At 45.1% G+C, this 18,640-nt stretch overlaps 1 protein-coding gene across 2 annotated transcripts in view; it reads left to right on the top strand.

The window, feature by feature from the left end:
- Positions 1 to 18,640, top strand: part of LOC112219659 (extracellular sulfatase Sulf-2-like) — an 89,309-nt gene that overhangs the window by 21,578 nt on the left and 49,091 nt on the right. Inside the window, exon 2 of one of the 2 annotated variants that reach the window (XM_042295071.1) lies at positions 2,717 to 2,760. The exons of the other annotated variant lie outside the window; for it this stretch is intronic. The gene's annotated coding sequence lies outside the window, so the exon portion shown is untranslated. The remainder of the gene's footprint in view (positions 1 to 2,716; positions 2,761 to 18,640) is intronic. 2 annotated transcript variants of the gene reach the window in all.

Genomic DNA, 18,640 nt, shown 5'->3' with positions numbered 1-18,640 from the left:
GAATGGCATGACTAAATACTCATGGTGGTCACTAGGGGTATAATAGGCAGTTTTCCATTCATCTCCCTCCTTGATTCTCACCAGATTGTAAGCGTTGCGGAGGTCCAGTTTGGTGAAGAATTGGGCCCCCTGGGCCTGCTCCAAGGCGGTGGACATCAGGGGTATGTAATTGTCCATGACTGCAGCTTCGGGGATCAGGAAGGAGTAAAGATGGCCCCGGGGAGGGGTGGAGCCGGGTAGGAGTTCTATGGTGCAGTCGTATGAACGATGAGGAGGGCGGGGGGCTGCTTGTCTCTTACTGAAGGACTCCCGGAGGTTGAAGTATTGGGAAGGGAGAGCGGAGAAGTCTTGGACTTCAATGGATGCAAGGGGGCGCGGCGATGCTCTAGGTGGGTATTTAGATATTTACTCTGGCAGTTCTTACCCCAGTCTAGTAGGTGTCCCGTGGACCAGGAGAGTAGTGGCTAATGTAGCACTAGCCAAGGGTACCCTAGGATAAGGGGGTTCTTGGGAGCCATGATCAAAAGAAAATGAAGAGTCTCTGAGTGATTCACCCCAACCTGCAGTAGAATGGGCTTGATCTGATATTCCACCTGGGCAGAGCCAATGGGGCGTCCATCAAGGGCTTGAATCTGCAGAGGGATGGGACATTTCACGCAGGGGCTTTGTAATTCTCTGGCAATGTCTTGATCAATGAAATTATCTGCAGCCCCGGAGTCCAAGAATTCTTGAATCTGGTGCTGACGGTTGTCCCGTTGGAGGGTTGCGGGTAGTGACAGATGGTGACTGGGTATCCGGGGGATAACTGCACAGCTCGTCAGGGTCTGCCCTTGTCCTGGCGAGCCCTGGTGTTTCCAGTCAGCTCTGGACATGTGGCACGGAGATGGCCGAGACCTCCGCAGTAGAGGCAGCAGCCTTCGCACATGCACCTGTCATGCTCCTGTGGGCTCAGACGTGTGCGTCCCAGCTGCATGGGCTCCTCAATGCTGAGTTTGAAGGGCTTGGGGTGCTCAGGAAACTGGGATACTGGGGTGGTGTAAAGAAAAGCACTGTCTCACGCGTTCTCAGAGGCGGTCTTCGATCCAGATTTCCAGCATGGTCAGGGACTCGAGGTCCTCTCCCAGTTCCCGAGAGGCCAGTTCATCCTGGATGGAGTTAGACAACCCCTGGTGGAAAGCGTTGACCAGTGCCTCCATATTCCATCCACTCTTGGAGGCGAGGGTGCGGAATTCAATGGCTGACTGCTTCTCGTCCGCTGACTGGGGGGTCAAAGACTCATCTCAGCTCGACAGTGAAGGCTAATATGGAGCTGCAGGATGGTGGCTGCTGTTGCCCACAACTTGCTCAAGAGTAGAGAGCTTATGTAGGTGATTATGGTCTGATCGGTGTAGAACGAGGAGGACTGTAGCTCGAACACCAGAGAGCACTGGGTGAGGAACCCCTTGCATTCTCCCGGGTGGCTGTTATACCACTTGGGGGCTGGGATCTTTGTTTCACAGTGCAGGTTCCCTTGAGGAACTATGGCAATGCCTGTAGCACTGGGTGATGAGACTTGGGCATTGGCTCCTTCTGGGTTAGGGTTGGACTGTGGTTGGAGGGAGTTGGTAAGTGCCTGGAGAGTTTCTGATATCTGGAAGAGTTGTTCTAGCTGCCACTCCAGCAGTGCTCCTTGGTGGGTTACAACATTCTTGATCTGGGTGATCTCTACTGGGTCCATGTTGTGGGCTGAAGCTTGCTGTGACATGGTGAGGTTGGACCCAGGTGCAGAGAAGAGACCAGATGAGGAATCAGCGGTTAAGGATAAACATAATACTTTACTGAGACACGGTAACGGAAGGATCACAGTAACACTGGGAAAACAACAAACACCATGTCTCGAAAACTCACTCAGGAGACAAATGCACATGGCACATAATTCAAGCTTCAGCAAAGGACAACAGAAAACAGAAAACACACCACTTTTAACAGATAAATCATAATGAGTAAATAGGACACACTGAGCGTCGTTAATGTCTCTAGGACGGTCTTTGCTGCCCTCTGGTGACAGGTGGAACCATGACAGCATGATGGTATAATAAGTATAAAAGCAAAGATTGCTTTCATATAATTGAAAAGGTATTGGAATGGGATTAGTGTGGTGTGTGAAGAATCCAATACTTGAATGTGGTACGAATTCCATTATTGTGGGAGCACTTCCTCTAAGAGTATGAATTTGGCTGTTTGAGAAGGTTTGAATCCTAAGCAACCTGCATACGCATTGTTTGAAGTACAAGAGACCAACATAGCAACTGTTGTAAGTTAATGCTGTGTACTGGAAAACCTTGGTAGAGCATGAGTGGAGTAGGCGCTGTGGTGCTCATATGAATTTCCTTTCTTTTTTGGCGTCAGACCAATGCCTACTTCTCAATTAAAACATTGTTTTTTGTATTTAACAGAGTATGGCATCTTTTGGGGATGAGCCGTAATGGAGTAACACATAACCACCCAAAAGAGACAGAATGTAGTATGGACAGAGGCTGCTGTATGTGGTCTACAGCATCCCAGGTCAGGAATAGGCAGCATGAACAGAGTATAGCACATTCACTCCCTTTGACATCATAACCGGGAGACAAAGACACTTACTCTAACTAAAACTAATACTTTGATGGGTTATTAGTAGCCCTCTATATATGTTGTCTCTGATTCCAGATCTTCTTTTGACTTTGTTTACTTCCAGACCTTGGTCTCTGAACACTGCAAGAGAACATTTGAGAAGCAAAGGTAAGACTTGTTATCCACTGTGGGGTTGACTTCTATGAGTATGTTTGTGCCTCTGTGCATGTGTATGTGTTACATCTTTGATATGAACATAATAAGCTTGTCAGTGGGTGGAATGGAATCTTCATTGATCTGATGTTGTACTGGACATTTGCCTAGCTGCCTACACATGTCATGGAGCAGAAATAGCATCAGTTCTTATTAGTATGATATCACTGTGGATGCTGTCAACCTCAGGGGAGGTATCAGCACAGCAAGCTACTGTCAACAACTCCAACGCCTTTTACCATAGGGAATAGTCTATCGGATCCAGACTGAGCTCACACATTCAAATCATTTTATTCAGAGTTAGATATTTTACCTCAAACACTTTTCACTGCTTTTTTCTTTTGTGTTATACCCAGTGACGATTTTAGCGGGAAGATCTTGGTAGGGCAAACACCTCAAAAAATGTGGGATGCATGCCAGCAAAGCCATTACACAACACAACACAACACTAAACAATACATGAATTGCATTATAACGGTGACAAACGGTGCTCACAAACTGTTAGGGCCTGCATAAAGCTGTCCCAACAGCAGTCCCAACACCTTACCACCTGGCTATCAGCGGAGCCTTGTCCGACAGTGAAAGAGTTAATTTAGCCTAATTTACTGCCTTAAAAAAATATGTCTGACTCGTTTATTAAAGTAAATGTGGTTTCTCCTGACAATTGAGATGTACTAACTATGGCATAAGGGGACGACAAGCAGATAAGAGGCAATCCGTAATATCGATTAAGACATTAATGAGCGAGCTAGGACGGACGCAGTCAATATAACGATTTATTCAGCACTTTTGAAATGTACAGCGACAGAGTTCAGAACATGGGCCGTTCTTACAGTGTTCTCCCTGTACATCTGTCACGCCCTGGTCAAAGTATTTTGTGTTTGTCTTTATGTATTTGGTCAGGCCAGGGTGTGGCATGGGGTTTTTGTAATTGTGGTGTGTTTGTCTTGGGGTTTTGGTGGTGGTATTGGGATTGTAGCTTAGTGGGTTGTCTAGCAAGGTCTATGGCTGTCTGGAGTGGTTCTCAATCAGAGGCAGGTGCTTATCGTTGTCTCTGATTGGGAACCATATTTAGGCAGCCATATTCTTTGAGTTTGTCGTGGGTGATTGTCCTTAGTGTCCTATGTGTACTCTCTGTTAGTTTGCACCAGATAGGCTGTTTCGGTTTCGTTTATTGTTTTGTGTAGTGTTCGTGTTTTCTTTGTTGTATTAAACATGGATCGCAATCGACACGCTGCAGTTTGGTCCGACTCTCCTTCATCACCACTAGAAAACCGTTACAGAATCACCCACCACCAACGGACCAAGCGGCGTGTCAACAGGCAGGAGCAGCCGAAAAAGGAGATGCTCAACAAGGATCTCTGGTCATGGGAGGAGATCTTCGACGGGAGAGGACCCTGGGCTAAACCAGGGGAGTGTAGCCGCCCAAAGGAGCAACAGGAGAAGAGGCAACAGAGGCAGCAGCAGCAGGAGCAGCAGCAGCTACAGTGGGAGAGGTTGCACCACCTGGAGATATGGACATGGGAGGAGGAATTGGACGGTAAAGGACCCTGGAATGAGCCTGGAGATTATTGTCGCCCCAAAGCCGAGCTGGAGGCAGCAAAAGCAGAGAGGCGGCATTATGAGGAGCTAGCACGGCAGAGCGGATGGAAGCCCGAGAGTCAGCCCCAAAAATTTCTTGGGGGCTCACAGGGAGTATGGCTATGCCAGGTAGGAGACCTGCGCAAACTCCCTGTGCTTACCGGGGGCTGGAGAGACCGGGCAGGCACCGTGTTATGCTGTGGAGCGCACGGTGTCTCCAGTGCGGGTGCACAGCCCGGTTCGGTATATTCCAGCTCCTCGTATCGGCCGGGCTAGAGTGGGCATCGAGCCAGGTAAGGTTGGGCAGGCTCGGTGCTCAAGAGCTCCAGTGCGCCTGCACGGTCCGGTCTATCCAGTACCACCTCCACACCCCAGCCCTCCGGTAGCAGCTCCCCGCACCAGGCTTCCTGTGCGTGTCCTCGATCCAGTACCACCAGTTCCAGCACCACGCACCAGGCCTTCAGTGTGCCTCGCCTGTTCAGCGCAGCCAGCGCTTTTCTCCTCTCCTGCGCTGCTGGAGTCTCCCGCCTGTTTAGCGCAGCCAGAGCCTTTCTCCTCTACAGCGCTGCCCGAGCCTCCCGCCTGTTCAGCGCAGCCAGCCTCCCGCCTGTTTAGCGCAGCCAGAGCTTTTCTCCTCTCCTGCGCTGCCGGAGTCTCCCGCCTATCTAGCGCTGTTAGAGCTTTCCTCATCTCCAGCGCTGCCGGAGTCTCCCGCCTGTTTAGCGCAGCCAGAGCCTTCCTCCGACACAGCGCTGCAGGAGTCTCCCGCCTGTTCAGCGCAGCCAGAGCTGCCAGTCTGCATGAAGCAGCCAGAGCTGTCAGTCTGCATGGAGCAGCCAGAGCTGTCAGTCCGCATGGAGCAGCCAGAGCTGTCAGTCTACATGAAGCAGCCAGAGCTGTCAGTCCGCATGGAGCAGCCAGAGCTGTCAGTCTACATGAAGCAGCCCGAGCTGCCAGTCTACATGAAGCAGCCAGTCTACATGGAGCAGCCAGAGCTGCCAGTCTGCATGAAGCAGCCAGAGCTGTCAGTCTGCATGGAGCAGTCAGAGCTGTCAGTCTGCATGGAGCAGCCAGAGCTGTCAGTCTACATGAAGCAGCCCGAGCTGCCAGTCTGCATGAAGCAGTCAGTCTACATGGAGCAGCCAGAGCTGTCAGTCCGCATGGAGCAGCCAGAGCTGCCAGTCTGCATGAAGCAGCCAGAGCTGTCAGTCTGCATGGAGCAGTCAGAGCTGTCAGTCTGCATGGAGCAGCCAGAGCTGTCAGTCTACATGAAGCAGCCCGAGCTGCCAGTCTGCATGAAGCAGTCAGTCTACATGGAGCAGCCAGAGCTGTCAGTCCGCATGGAGCAGCCAGAGCTGTCAGTCTACATGAAGCAGCCCGAGCTGCCAGTCTGCATGGAGCTGCCAGTCTGCATGGAGCTGCCAGTCTGCATGGAGCTGCCAGTCTGCAAGGAGCTGCCAGTCTGCACGGAGCTGTCAGTCTGTAAGGAGCTGCCAGTCTGCAAGGAGCTGCCAGTCAGCACGGAGCCGCCAGAGCGGTCAGTCTGTAAGAAGCCGCCAGAGCTGTCAGCCTATATGGAGCAGCTAGTGCCGCCAGTCTGCCCAGCGCCGCCAGTGCCCCCAGTCTGCCCAGCGTCGCCAGTCTGCCCAGCGCCGTCAGTCTGCCCAGCATTGCCAGTCTGCCCAGCATCGCCAGTCTGCCCAGCACCGCCAGTCTGCCCAGCGCCGCCAGTCTGCCCAGCGTCGTCAGTCTGCCCAGCGTCGTCAGTCTGCCCAGCGCCGCCAGTCTGCCCAGCGCCGCCAGTCTGCCCAGCGCCGCCAGTCTGCCCAGCGCCGCCAGTCTGCCCAGCGCCGCCAGTCTGCCCAGCGCCGCCAGATCTGCCAGTCAGCCAGACTCTTCCAGATCTGCCAGTCAGCCAGACTCTTCCAGATCTGCCAGTCAACCAGACTCTTCCAGATCTGCCAGTCAACCAGACTCTTCCAGATCTGCCAGTCAACCAGACTCTTCCAGATCTGCCAGTCAACCAGACTCTTCCAGATCTGCCAGTCAACCAGACTCTTCCAGATCTGCCAGTCAACCAGACTCTTCCAGATCTGCCAGTCAACCAGACTCTTCCAGATCTGCCAGTCAACCAGGATCTGCCAGTCAGCCAGGATCTGCCAGTCAGCCAGGATCTGCTGAAACCACCAGCCAGCCAGGAGCTGGTAGATCTATCTACCTGCCTGAGCTTCCTCTCACTCCTGAGCTTCCTCTCACTCCTGAGCTTCCTCTCACTCCTGAGCTTCCTCTCACTCCTGAGCTTCCTCTCACTCCTGAGCTTCCTCTCACTCCTGAGCTTTCTCTCACTCCTGAGCTTTCTCTCACTCCTGAGCTTTCTCTCACTCCCGAGCTTCCCCTCAGTCCCGAGCTGCCTCGGTCCCGAGCTGTCCTTCAGTCCCGATCTGCTCCTCAGTCCAGTGGGGTTCTGGGTGAGGACTACTAGGCCATGGTCGGCGGCGAGGGTGGACTATCCAGGGACGAAGGGAGAGGGGACTAAGACATTAAAGGAGTGGGGTCCACGTCCCGCGCCGGAGCCGCCACCATGGACAGACGCCCACCCGGACCCTCCCTATTGTTTTGAGGTGCGTTCGGGAGTCCGCACCTTAGGGGGGTTCTGTCACGCCCTGGTCAAAGTATTTTGTGTTTATCTTTATGTATTTGGTCAGGCCAGGGTGTGGCATGGGGTTTTTGTAATTGTGGTGTGTTTGTCTTGGGGTTTTGGTGGTGGTATTGGGATTGTAGCTTAGTGGGTTGTCTAGCAAGGTCTATGGCTGTCTGGAGTGGTTCTCAATCAGAGGCAGGTGCTTATCGTTGTCTCTGATTGGGAACCATATTTAGGCAGCCATATTCTTTGAGTTTGTCGTGGGTGATTGTCCTTAGTGTCCTATGTGTACTCTCTGTTAGTTTGCACCAGATAGGCTGTTTCGGTTTCGTTTATTGTTTTGTGTAGTGTTCGTGTTTTCTTTGTTGTATTAAACATGGATCGCAATCGACACGCTGCAGTTTGGTCCGACTCTCCTTCATCACCACTAGAAAACCGTTACAACATCAAGTCAGAACCATAGGATAAATAAAGTGGGCATATAAGCAGACAATGAAAGCTCTTGCAAAATTATATTATTACATTTCTCTAAAACAGGTTATAGGCTACATGTGCACCACCAAGTCAGAACAGTATGCAAAATAAAGAGGGGAAAATAGACCAAATTATTAGGGTGAGGCACATGGGCTACTTACAGCTTACTACACAACATACACTTAGTATTACTTTCTTAGCTACAGTATACAGTCTCCCTGGCATATTACATATTACATATTTTTTTCCTGCGTTCCCAGTTTTCTTGAACTTATTGAAGTCATATTTCCCAGTTTCTAGTTTACAGTTGTTTTGAGCGGGGCACAAATAATTCTTCATTATGGCAGTACCCAAGGGGCTTCCATAAAGTTCTACCCTTAGACTTGGCGGTGGCATAGTGTCCCCATGAGTGACAGAATACTGAGCCAATCACGGCACAACCACCACAGAAAACACTGAGCTTGGCTGAAACACCTGCATTTTGGAGCTGCCTTACTCGAGAAAGCAAAAAAGAGACCATGTTTGTAAGCGGCTTATTAACTCAATGATTTTTTTGCAAACAACTGATATGTTTGCAATCAATAACAGGCAAAACAGGTGAGCCCAAAAAATATATAATCTACTATTGTTATACCAGAGGCGACTGCATTGAATACTGTAGGATTGAGGTTGACTGTGTCGTCTCAGTAAGCAGTGATCGTTGGTTTTAACAACCACACAACCCCTCCAGTGGATTCATCTGTCTATATGTCACTCACTCTGAATAAAGAGAGGATCAGGGGTGGCAGAGGGTGACAGCTCGCAGGATTGATGTCCTGGTTAAGAGTTAGAAATCAATGACTGAAACAGCAGAACCCTCTGTGGTTTGGGATTCCCTCAACGCAAGGATTTATACCACAAGCTGAGCTGTTATTTTCATGATGCTACCAATACTGATCACATACCTGATACATTCATACATAACATTGACTCTAGACCTAGGGGAGAGTTGGGTAAGTTGAGCATTTTTTTACAATCAGCATCACTCTGTCAAGGGAAATTTCGTTTTCTTTCTAACAAAGATATCTACTTATATTTCAGGACGTTGTGTATCCCTGGAAATATTCTGAGTTCATGTAAACATTACAGATTTGAAAATATACAGTAGCTTGTCCCAAAAAATTGGTCTCTTTTGCACAACTTACTACGGAAATGGGGTAAGCTGAGCCGCGGGCAGGGTAAGTTAAGCCACCTACAAATTTCTTTCTGAAATATTACCACTACCTTTTTGAAACGTTATTTCCCAAACACAATTCAACACAATTACTATGACTTTTTTTGTATCATTTTAAGCATATTTTAACAAAGGCTTAACACCAAACAAACACTTTATAATTTTTAAAACACTTTCAAAATAGAAACAAGGGTGGCTTAACTTGGCCTTTTGGCTCAAATTACCCCACTCTCCCCTACTGGAAGGCCTGTCTCTTTGCAACAGATAATGGTGTGGTAACAGATTCATCTATTGTAGTCAATATGAACTGTTGGGCAGCAGTGAGCAAATGTAGCCAAATGTACACAGCTGTATACCTTCCACAGCCTCATTATCATTTGTAAAAACGATTAATACATTTATCACCTGTATTCACCGATGAAGTTAGAGGTAGTTTCACGAGCCAATGCTAACTAGAGGTAGCGAAACTACCTTTAACGTCCTTCATGCTGGACACGGAGACATAAAAATGGTATCCAAGAGTTATTTGTTTTTTGTCACTGGCCTACACACAATACCATATAATGTCAAAGTGGAATTATTTACAAATGAATTAAAAATGAAAAGCTGAAAAGTCTTGAGTCAATAAGCATTCAACCATTTTGTTATGGCAAGCCTAAATAAGTTCAGGAGTAAATATTTGTCACGTCACATAATTTGTTGCATGGACTCCGTGTGCATTAATAGTGTTTAATATGATTTTTAAATGACCACCTCATCTCTTTACCTTACACATACAATAATCTGTAAGGTCCCTCAGTCGAGCAGTGAATTTCAAACATAGATTCAACCACAAAGATCAGGGAGGTTTTCCAATGCCTCGCAAAGAAGGACACCTATTAGGGAGAGGGGTACAAATAAAAAAATTGACTTTGAATATCCCTTGGCACATGGTGTATCAATACACCCAGTCACTACAAAGATACAGGCGTCCTTCTAAAATCAGTTTCCGGAGAGGAAGGAAACCACTCAGATATTTCACCATAAGGCCAATGGTGACTTTAAAACAGTTTACAGAGTTTAATGGCTGTGATAGGAGAAAACTGAGGATGGATCAACAACATGTAGTTACTCCACAATAATAACCTACAGTTATTGGCAGAGTGAAATGAAGGAAGCCTGTACAGAATAAACAATATTCCAAAATGTGCATCCTGTTTGCAACAAGGCACTAAAGTAATACTGAAAAAGAAATTGTCAAAGCAATTAACTTTTTGTCCTGAATTATGTTTGGGGCAAATCCAATACAACACATTACTGTGTACCACTCTACACCTTTTCAAGCATAGCGTTGGCCGCATCATGTTATGGGTATGCTTGTAATCGTTAAGGATTGGGGAGGATTTAGGATAAAAAACATTTATGAAATGGAATGAAGCTAAGCACAGACAAAATCTTAGAGGAATACCTGATTTAGTCTGCTTTCCACCAGACACTGGGAGATGAATTCCCTTTCAGCAGGACAATACCCTAAAACACAATTCACACTGGTGTTGCTTACCAAGAAGACAGTGAATGTTCCTGAGTGGCGAGTTACAGTTTTAACTTAACCCTTTTAATGAAGCAGATAAATCAGGGTCACCTAGAATGTGTCTTGGCAGTTTTAAACAAATCTACTTTGAAACAAAAGTATACACAATAAATGTATTCAATTTTGAGTTTGCATCTTAATATTACACTTTATATACATCACTGAAGAATGAAACATGACAAAACCATTTGACATAGAAAAAAAAGATTTGAGGCGTTTGAAAAATAATGTTAATTCAAATATGAATAACATTCCACCAATGAGGCGACTAGAGGGCAATTTGGTCATTTGACTGCAAGAAAGGGGCCTACTCTACTCTCTTGAAAATCTATGGCAAATGGTTATCTAGCAATGATCAACAAACAATTTGACAGAGTTTGAAGAATTTTGAAAATAATAATCAGCAAATGTTGCACAATCCAGGTGTGGAAAGCTCTTAGAGACTTACCCAGAAAGATGCACAGCTGTAAACACTGCCAAAGGTGCTTCTTCAAAGTATTGTCTCAGGGGTGTGAATTCTTATGTAAATTTGATATTTCTGTATCTAATTTTCAATTCATTTGTAAAAAAAATTCTAAAGACATATCACTTTGTCATTATTGGGTATTGTGTGTAGATGGGTGAAAAAACATATACACTATATATACAAAAGTATGTGGACTCCCCTTCAAATGACTGGTTTCGGCTATTTCAGCCACACCTGTTGCTGACAGGTGTATAAAATCGAGCACATAGCCATGCAATCTCCATAGACAAACATTGGCAGTAGAATGGCCTTACTGAAGAGCTCAGTGACTCTCAACATGGCACCGAAATAGGATGCCACCTTTCCAACAAGTCAGTTCGTGAATTTTCTGCCGTATTTGAGCTTCCTTGGTCAACTGTAAGTACTGCTATTGTGAATTGGAAATGTCTAGGAGTCAGCCATGAAATGGTAGGTCACACAAGCTAATAGAACGAGACTGCTGAGTGATGAAGCGCAATCATCTGTCCTCCATCTGGCAGTCCGACAGACAAATCTGGGTTTGGCGGATGCCTGGCTAGGCCCCTTAGTTCCAGTGAAGGAAATCTTAACGCTACAGCATACAATGGCATTCTAGACGATTCTTTGCTTCCAACTTTGTGGCAACAATTTGAGGTAGGCCATTTTCTGTTTCAGCATGACAATGACCCGTGCACAAAGCAAGGTCCATACAGAAATGGTTTGTCGAGATCGGTGTGGAAGAACTTGACTGGCCTGCACAGAGACCTGACCTCAACCCTATCGAACACCTTTGGGAAGAATTGGAACACCGACTGCAAGCCAGGCTAAATCACCCAACATCAGTGCCCGACCTCACTAATGCTCTTGTGGCGGAATGGAAACATGTCCACATACTTTTGGTCATGTATTTTATGTATCAGGTCTGGTAATACTTTGGCCATTCTGTTGTTTATGAGCTTTGTTATTGTTTTATTGTTACAATTTATTAAACTTATGGGTCTGCAATCAGCTGGGGACTCTCCAGATTTCCCAGGTTATACTACAACTGAAATAACTGTTTGATACATAGAACTAAGAAGCACTGAATTGAGTGACATAATGTGTTGTCATTTGTGTAAATAGGGGAGCTACTTTGTACCAAAATATTAATTAGAATTCTATGGGAAAATCATCCATTCCTGGTGCTTTTCTTCGCACAAATGTTAAGAGTGTCTAGTATTTATTTTTGGGTGATCTCTGTTTTTAGTGATTCTTCTTTTGTCTGCTGATAATTGCTTCATGAATCTAATTGACCTTTTGCTTAATGATACACAGTAAAAGGTGATAGGCCTCTATAATTCCACATGCTGGAATAGCTGGGTGTATATCCTGTACTGTGCCTGTTTAATCACCCATCTGAGGAGAGGGAATTGAGGAAATGGAGAGGGCTCGCTCATAAAGGGAGAGTCAGAAAGATGGCCATTGGTCTGGTGATAGCTTTATTAGGGGAATGGGGCTGCTCTCTACTGTTTGATACTGTGTTAATTAACAGACAAGGTTGGTGATCTTCATCAATGCTCGTTTAATTCCTTTTTAGTGGAATGAAGAGAGTGTGTTAAAATAAATGATACGATATTTCTAAAAGAATAAGACTTCATTGGAATCATTCTGTATGTATTAATTTATGGCACTATGTAACTGCATCCATTACTGCAGAATATTATTATCAGTCAGCACACAGTAGTCTGTTCTTCCAGATCAGAATAATATAAGATTAATATTTGCATTGTGTCATACATTTTGTTTTGTGACAGGTAATCCTGTCTGTGTGTATCGTACTAGAACTGTGGAGTAGCTGGATAGGTATGCTTCCCCCCCCCTCTCTCTCTCTCTCTCTCTCTCTCTCTCTCTCTCCAGTGGGCCCTAGGGTGGCAAGTGAATGTAGCAGGGTCAGGAACATTGCCACAGGGTCCTGACAGCTGTGTGTGGTTGTGATATTGGTCTAATGCATGCCTAATTAGAAATGATGGGGTCCCACCCCAGGACTCACCTTGACATTGGGGTAGGGATGGTGGTAGTGGTGGGGTTATGGGGTGTGGGTGGGGTTGGTGGTGATGAGAGAACATGAGAGGGGTGAAAGGTCACTCTGATTCATAGGATTCAGAACAAATGTTTTTCTGGATCATTCTCTGGTCTCCCTTTCTCAAGTTGTCTTCCTTTATCAGCTTCTTGATTTTCTCTTTGTCGTGTTGACTGGTGGTTGATACATGTGTGTGTGTGCGTGTGTGACTGTGGTGCACATGCATTTGCACTACACTAGGATTTACAAGCCAAGCTCTGCAGGGAGAAACAAATGATAGCAATCAGAATGATCCAGAGGAGGTCAACTGATGCATGATCAATCTGAACCTTCATTAAAAGCCAACTAGGCATCTGCAACCCTATACAATATCAATACTGCAGCGCCACAGAGAGATGTATGGGCTGTTAGTGAGGGAGGCTGCTGGCAGCCTGACTGACTGTTGTTACACTGTGGCCAATCAGCCAGAAGATCAGTTAGACAGCGACACTTTCCATCGTGCCAAAACACAGGTCATTTCAGACTGATGGGGTGTCTGAGCTGCTGCTGTTAAAAGGGCGGGAGTGGAGATGGACCTGTACCGTTAGCAAGGGGGATCGTGTTTGTTCACTATGGGATCATATAGTATGAATGAAGACAAAGGGTTGTGTTGAGTTTGTGTTGTTTCACACTGTGTTCCTGCTGTCTAATTGTACATTATGGATGATTAAGCTACCATTACTAATGTATGACGTAGTCTAATAGCCAAACGGAGCATTACAAAAAACTCAGAGAAACATAGTTAGTGAACCATTCTTTTCATGGCTCCCTGGTGGGACTAAGGGGGCATTGAACGGGGCATTGAAGGAGGCATTGAAGGGAGCATTGAAGGGGGTGTTGAAGGGAGCATTGAAGGGAACATTGAAGGGAGCATTGAGGTCCCTCTCTTATTCCCCTCTTTATGTTTCCATCTCTCCTCCAGTCTTAACCCACTGTGTGGTTCTGAAAGAGTTTGGGGTAGCCAGTTAATCTATCGACAAAGGCTAAGAAGGAGGGAGAAATGGGAGAATTAGGATGGAGAAAGGGAGGGAAGAAACAAATAAGTGGTATTTACCTTTCCATTCCCCAAGGGCAAGCTTAACAGCAGATAAGACTGTCCCTACTGCGCCCATGTTCCCATTACCAGGCCCTATATGAGACATGCAGGCAGTGCTGGGCTGAGCACTGTGACAGCAGATAATCCTTGTCTCTGTGAGATCTACAAGTGGCCCCCCTGGGAAGAACATGGGACCCCCAAAAGACTCACCAGAAGTTGGAAGCTAAAAAAAATAATCCAGTCTCTGAGAATTCTGCCTAAACTTGTGTTGTTCTCTACTGTAGCCTATTGATTTATCTGTAACCATAATTTATTCTCCAGCAGCTGTTTACTGAAAGGTGAAACCAATATTGTCTATAATCATCATTAAGTCAAGTTCATTAGAAGTGGTCTCTCCCTGCACTAATTTGATGACAGAAGAGAAATGGGCAGTATTTCATAGAAAACAAATGACAATATAAACCTTTCCTGTGGCACTCTTGTAATGATAGTTGATCTAATTTGACTAACCTGCTGATAAGAGACTGAAAATAAACAAACACTAAAGGTCCAATGCATCCGTTTTTATCTCGATATCAAATCATTTCTGGGTACCAACTAAGTACCTTCCTTGTTTTCGTTTAAAATGGTCAAAAATAAACAAAAATAGCAAAGATTAATTTCTCAAGGAAGAATTTTGCTATGACTGTCTGGAAGTGGTCTGACTGGGGAGGGGAAAACTGAAAATGTGTTGTTATTGGCAGAGATGTTTGAAACTCTTTCTTATCGGTCTATTAACTAATTTACAGCATGGCGATGTCACCAGGCAGCCCAAAATTCCATACCACCAAAACAGGCAGGATTTGAGGCAGCTTTAAAAGGTCATTATCATAATTCACAATTTCACAGTATTATTCCAACCTCATTGTGTGAAAATACATATAAAACACAGGAAGATCATGTTTTTGACTGCACTGGGCCTTTAAGAAGTGGGGTCCCATTACCATCACGTCTGTGGTTCTACCAGTGTGTAATGAACACGAGGGAAACAGAGCTGGTTTCAAGCGCAGAGCGCAGCAGGTGTTTAATGAAAGGGACCATAAGAGGAGGCAGGGTCCAGGCAGAAGGTCATACACTTCTGGCAACGGTAAAGGCAGGGAATAGGCAAAAGGCTTCGTTCATTCGTGAGGCAAGCAGGCAAAAACAATCATACACGGGAGTAGAGAAGGACGGGAAAAAACAGAGCTCTGAAAAAGTGTGTCCCAAAACAAACAATATCTCACAGTAATGGGGTGCAAGGAACTGAACTAAATAGTGTGGGATGATGACATGCAGGTGATTAGAATTCCGGTGATTTGGATCTGGGGAGTTAACTGGAAAGTGGGCTGCATTCCGAGGATCTAAATGTTTGGGAGTGTGAGTTGGACGCAGCCTTTTACACAGTGAGGCATAGGTTCTATAACTAAATGGGATCTATCAGGTTCTCTGTAAGGTGGTTACTGATAGCCAAATGTCTAATCCGTTTAGTTTACATGTGACACACTGTAAGGGGGTTTTCCTTCTGGTCAATAAGTGCCAATAAGATGGCCATGTCAACCTGCTCAGTCACTTTTTTCAGCCGTCTGCTAGAATAAACCCATCCAGGCTGAAACAGATAAGTGAAGCCCTCTTCAGCACAATCAAGGCTCTGTTTGTGTTTTCTCTAGCACCTCCATGTTCTTTTTTGGTTCTCTATGAGCGTACCGCAGGGAGCGCGGAGGGGGGCTAAGTGGCAGACCCCACCGGGTCACCTCACACAGTCCTGGCCGCTGTTGGGAAGTTCCCAAACCGCAGTGCTCACAGACTACCACACTCGCCCGCATACCGCCCTGTTGCCGATGGATACGGAGAGAAGGACTCCAATGGTGACTGAGTTCCATGCTTCTCGTATTCAAAAGAAAACCTCTGCAACAATTTCCAATATTGTTTTTTAAGATATAACTGAATTACACAAAAACAAGCAAATAACAGAGGTGTCTAATGCATGCAGTTTATTGAGGTTAGGGACAAGGCAGAGGTAAGACAGCAATGTCCCTTTACAGTTGTGTTGGAGTCGAGACAGGGGAAAAACTGCTTGAGCAGTTGGGATCTTCTCATGTTCACTTCAGAGAGCGCTGCTAGTTTCCTAGAGATCTCAGAGATAATGAGATGTTTCTCTATGCCTTTGTACTGTGGATCACACTCCAGCAGAGTGCTGTTTGAAGTCTGTTATGTTGTGTCTTGTCTGTATTGTACGTTTCTAGTCCACAGGGAGCCTGTCTGAGCTCTTTGTTATCATGACCGGGCCTTTTGTCTGTAGCGAGACCATCACATATCCTCCTCCCCATTTATCCAACAACCCAATCATCACACATCTCATCTCTCTCTCTGTCTCATCGAAGGAATTTAAAAGATGATGTATGATATGGATGAAGGGAGAGGGGAATGGTGTGTGTGTGTGTGTGTGGTACAATTTTCCTGTAACAGCCAGAACACATCACCAATTCCCAGTCCTCTTGAAAAAGAAAGAAAAACAGACCCGTAGCAGGATTAATGATGTGTTAGGTGCTAAATGTATATACATTCATATCTCACTGTCTGTGGATCTCACTGTACCAGACTGTTATGGAGGGCTGTGGGAGAGTGTCCCTGTGGTGCATTCAGAGATTACTTGCATGAGGAAACACTGCCTGATGATTCTACTGAGACACACACACACGGACTGTCCATCAAACTATTTCATCAGCCGTAAATCACTCGTCTGTTTTTCCTCAGTGTAACGGTTTTCTTTAGGTGAAGTAGAGGCGGACCAAAATGCAGCGTGGATGTTCATGTTCTTTAATTTATAAAGACACTACACATGAGATAACTAACAAAAACGTGAGAAAACCTAAAACAGTCCTATCTGGCGCAAAACACAGAGACAGGAACAATCACCCACAAACACACAGTGAAACCCAGGCTACCTAAATATGGTTCCCAATCAGAGACAATGACTAACACCTGCCTCTGATTGAGAACCATATCAGGCCAGACATAGAAATAGACAAACAAGACATCCAACATAGAATGCCCACTCAGATCACACCCTGACCAACCAAAACATAGAAACATACAAAGCAAACTATGGTCAGGGTGTGACACTCAGACCTGGTAGAGACTATTACTGCAACTGTTCCATTGTGTCTTTGTATTAAAATGGGAAATTGTTTCCGAATCTGATTGTCAAGTTTTATAACAAATACATGGAGCTCATCACATCCTGAGAAAATCTAAATTAAATCTTTGCTGTGATGGTCTTCCACCAGCGAGGAAGTGTCTCCTGTTTCTCTGGGATATTTACGTACTGTATATTATTAGTACTCATGCAGTAAAATCACTCCATTAAAAGGATGTGTGTTTTGGTACTTATCAGGGTTATGTGCTTTTTCTTGAATACAGAGGGGGTATCTACGTTGATTTATTAAGCAAGGACTATTCTGTCATTGTAATCCTTGGGCGGGCCACCTAAGCATTTAAAAATATATACTTATTTTGTTTAAATACATTATCGGCATGGGAAAACGTTTTAAGTGTAAACTTAAATGAATAAAACCAGATATAAAGTATGTAGAAAAGATAATGGACCTATATATTTTTTTAAATAATATAATCATTGAGAACTAACAATCACCAAAATAAAAGCTAGACATTCAGGGAGAATTGAAAATTCCAAAAAACAATGAATTTATCAGTATTCATTTTGTTATTATTGTAACGGCATTCCTCCTCCTCTTCGGAGGACCAATGTGCAGTGTGATAAGTGTCCATAACGTTTTATTTTAAGATATAAACTGAATACTATGAAAATACAAAACAATAAATGTGAACAAAACCGAAACAGTACCGTGTGGCAACAAACACACGAAAAACAAACACCCCCCACTCAAAAGTAAAACCCAGACTACCTAAGTATGATTCTCAATCAGAGACAACTAACGACACCTGCCTCTGATTGAGAACCATACTAGGCTGAACTCAAAACCCCAACATAGAAAAACACACATAGACTGCCCACCCCAACTGACGCCCGGACCATACTAAATAAAGACAAAACAAAGGAAATAAAGGTCAGAACGTGACAATTATGTTTGAGCAAAAGAACACAGCATTAGACACAGCCGAACGCACTCATTTCCACGCCCTCTGCCATGTCTCTTTTGATCAAGAAAAAACCTTGTTAAGAAGTCAATGTTTTAGCAGTCATCAAATTAGTGTTCATTGACTGAGATGTCAATTATTAACAGGTCATTGGCATTATAATCCATTGGCAGTCTCAGCACCTGACTATTATGAAGAATATGATGTCTGGATACCATGTCATGTACTATGTGTTAATGAATGGATGATGTCTGGATACCATGTCATGTACTATGTGTTAATACATGGATGATGTCTGGATACCATGTCATGTACTATGTGCTAATGAATGGATGATGTCTGGATACCATGTCATGTACTATGTGTTAATACATGGATGATGTCTGGATACCATGTCATGTACTATGTGTTAATGCATGGATGATGTCTGGATACCATGTCATGTACTATGTGTTAATGAATGGATGATGTCTGGATACCATGTCATGTACTATGTGTTAATACATGGATGATGTCTGGATACCATGTCATGTACTATGTGTTAATGCATGGATGATGTCTGGATACCATGTCATGTACTATGTGTTAATGCATGGATGAT

Source organism: Oncorhynchus tshawytscha, linkage group LG02 (assembly GCF_018296145.1).
Source record: "Oncorhynchus tshawytscha isolate Ot180627B linkage group LG02, Otsh_v2.0, whole genome shotgun sequence".
Taxonomy (NCBI): Eukaryota; Metazoa; Chordata; class Actinopteri; order Salmoniformes; family Salmonidae; genus Oncorhynchus; species Oncorhynchus tshawytscha.
The sequence above is the reverse complement of the archived record's forward strand: the minus strand, read 5'-3'. Positions and strand labels throughout refer to the sequence as shown.